This window comes from Eutrigla gurnardus, assembly GCF_963514095.1.
Source record: "Eutrigla gurnardus genome assembly, chromosome: 6".
Taxonomy (NCBI): Eukaryota; Metazoa; Chordata; class Actinopteri; order Perciformes; family Triglidae; genus Eutrigla; species Eutrigla gurnardus.
In genome coordinates, this window is record NC_139920.1 from 6,720,858 (window position 1) to 6,724,305 (window position 3,448).

General features: G+C 43.9%; 1 pseudogene across 1 annotated transcript; it reads left to right on the plus strand.

Annotated features, from left to right (window-relative positions):
- Positions 1–1,744: 1,744 nt before the first annotated feature.
- On the plus strand, positions 1,745–2,801 carry LOC311015237 (uncharacterized protein C12orf56 homolog; annotated as a pseudogene). Its single transcript, XR_014599458.1, has 4 exons — positions 1,745–1,915; positions 2,202–2,294; positions 2,488–2,577; positions 2,669–2,801. The product of XR_014599458.1 is annotated as an uncharacterized protein C12orf56 homolog (transcript).
- Positions 2,802–3,448: the final 647 nt, after the last annotated feature.

The window sequence follows — 3,448 nt, forward strand, 5'->3', positions numbered from 1 at the left end:
TGGCTGACCAATGTTCAAGTGTGGCTGTAGGTTGCCATTCATGGAAAACGAAAGTAAAGGCGCACTACGCCAGAACAAGATACTTGCTAATGCCCAACCTGTGAAACTTCAGTCAGCAAGAACATTGATCTCTATGTGCAGCCGGCAGCCGGGCGAGTGCGCAGGGACCGTCTGCAAATTACAAGACAAAAGCAAGACGCTGCAAACAAAAATCATTAACTCTACTGTTATACAATATTGTTTTCCTCTTGTGCACCACTTGCTGTAGTGCTGTTGTTTTTTGTTGTTGATCAAAATATTCTCCAGGGGCATTCAAATAAATACATCGTTAATATTGGATTTATTTTCTTTCAAGTGTACATTTATATCTGTCCCTCAACACAGGCTATGACTACTATCTGCTACTACAACCAACTACCACTGGTAGTACTAATCATTACAATAATAATACTTCAAATAATGGCAGCAACAATAATAACATTTGCACATAAAATAATGTTTAGTGATCCAATGAAAAAAATAACAGACAATTTGGCCCTCGACTTGGCAACCTGGGCATAATTTGGCCCTCAGTGAAAACTAATTGGGGGACCCTGGAAGGCTCAACACTGTGTTTTAGTCATTTTTGTTATAATCTTTTCTTGAATGCTTCAACTCCTCAACCCCATTTTGTATGTCAACATTTTGTATTAGTACCAGCAGTTTGTAAGAAATTGACCAGTAAATGATGTCATATTTTGGTTCTCAAAATTCACCAAATTGATGCATTAAAATGAAATCTATTAAAATGTTTCTCTCGGGGGGCATGCCCCCGGACCCCCCTACAAAATCGCAAGACCCCCCACGATAGAATCCTGTGGGAAACACTGATATTGGTACACAAAACTGGTAGATCGGCCCCTTAGTCATGATTGATTCTGGGCTGGACCAATTACAGCCGAGGGGCGATGTCCGACAGTGTACAAGCATTGTCACAAAAAAGTTTGTTCATAGGCTTCATTGTCTTTCCATCGATACCTGGTGGGCCGGTCTCGGCTGAAAATGCCCGGGCCAATTTTTGATCCCAGTCCAGCCCTGCCTGTCAGTCTTTTAGTGCATTGCTCATTTATATAGGGTTGATTTAGCAACCAAGAAATTGTTATCATTAAGAATAATACCCTTACAGTAACACATATTGAAATGATTCCATAGAGTATTCCTTGTTGTGTTCATACAGTGCGCTCTACAGAGGGAAGTTCAGTGCCTCGTCTGTCTCCTTGCCTGGAAAGCTTCCTGCCATCAGGTACAAAACTCTGTTGTAACAGAGGCAACATCATTGTGTATGACCTGTGTGTGTGTGTGTGTGTGTGTGTGTGTGTGTGTGTGTGTGTGTGTGTGTTCGTGTGTGAGTATTCCTTGTTGTGTTCATACAGTGGATTCAAAATAAGTCAACAAGGTTTCATCTTGATTTGAGTGTAAACTGCCTTTACATCGACTTCATTGTTGTGTGTGTGTGTGTGTGTGTTTAGGGGTCCACTCTGTTGTTAGACCCGCTCTACAGAGGGAAGTTCAGTGCCTCGTCTGTCTCCTTGCCTGGAAAGCTTCCTGCCATCAGGTACAAAACTCTGTTGTAACAGAGGCAACATCATTGTGTATGACCTGTGTGTGTGTGTGTGTGTGTGTGTGTGTGTGTGTGTGTGTGTGTGTGTGTGTGTGTGTGTGTGTGTGTGTGTGTGTGTGTGTGTTCGTGTGTGTGTGTGTGTGTGTGTGTGTGTGTGTGTGTGTGTGTAGCTGGGAGCGGACAGCTCACCTGTTTGGTCAGCTGAGCTCTGAGCTCCTGCAGGAGGGTCTGAGTGTGGAGAGTCTCTACCTGCTGCTGCAGGAGCTGAGAATGGCTGCACACCACAACGTCACCCTGCGGCAACTCTTCTGGAGGGTGAGATGTCCCAACACACGATGTCTCGTCCCCAACAGTGACCATCACAACGACACGCTCAGCACTTTTGACATTTCTATCAGTAAAGTAATGAGTAAATACTGTCACATAAACGTAGTGGAGTAAACGATACAATAACAGCCTCCCAGAGTAGAAGCAGAGTAGCAGAACTTGAACATAAAGTACAAGTTTATTGGTACCTTACTTCAGTGCAAGTACCTTAGTGCAGTACTTCAAGTAAATGTACTTTTGTTAATAAAAAGGTGTATATTTTGCTGTGTTTCAGTCCAGTGAGCTCTGCGTCTTCATGGTTCAGACTCTGGAGGAATCTCTGCACAGCTGCCAGACTCAGTGGAGTCTACACAGCAGATCAACTACTGTAAGCTCAGGGTGTGTGTGTGTGTGTGTGTGTGTGTGTGTGTGTGTGTGTGTGTGTGTGTGTGTGTGTGTGTGTGTGTGTGTGTTACACAGAAACCTGTAAAAGGTCATTTAGATTTCACCAGTTATGTACTGTTAATGGACCTCATGCCATAAAGGCTCTGATTTAACGCCAGCTCGATGCTTCTGTTCAGACTGAGCGCTCTGATCGTCCAGACGCTCGCCGTCATGTTCAGAGAGACGGATGTCGAACCAGCCAGACTCAACCTGCTCTCTGCCAAAAAGTAAACATCTCACCATCCTCTTGACTTTACCTTTATGGAATGATAATCCTGTCTCTGTTATTAACACCCTTCCCCCCCTCCCTCCCTGCAGAGGTGCCCTGGCCTCCGGAATGCTGCTTGCCTTGATATGTGCTGCAGAGCTTCAAACACAGAACCAAAGATCCCAGGTTGACTGTGAGGTGAGCTGCTCACATTAATGTCATTATGTATTGAATCCGTTTTAAATGTCACAGCTGTCCTTCTCTGTCAGCCTCAGGACTAGCTGAGTATCTGGACGCTGCCTGCTCCCTGCTCTTTGAACTGCTGCTTTTAGGCCACGAGGTGAGTGCCAACTATACGATGGAATACTATTTTAATTACTCTCACTGCCAAAGGGGGAGACAAAGGTGCCGTTTTGGATACAAAACAATCTTTGCTTGTCTATAATAAACAAATCCAAATATATCATACATATAGGTGTAAAATGTCTTGTTTGCAAGTGTGGGGAAGTCCAATCATTTGCACTCAGCCTGTGAATTTACACTTTATTGACTTTATTTAGGCCAGCAGATGTTCTTCAGCGGACAACTCCCTGTCTGTCGGTTGGATGCTCGGAGTCCTGCAGCCACATCCTCACCTGGTAACGTTCCTCACTGGCACTTTAGTAGAGATGGGAAACATATTCTCACATGAACTGGCCAAATAACGAAGCTTGGTCAGATACGTGAAGCTTCAAACTTGACTTAAGAGTCAAAGTGTAGAGGGAGTTACTCTCCTCCTGAACTGCCTGAAATGCCTCCATTCAAATGTTGCCTTTTCTTCTATAAAGTGTTGAGTCACCAAGTAACACTTTTGAATAATATTGATCTATAAAGTGTGGTGTGGAGTCAAA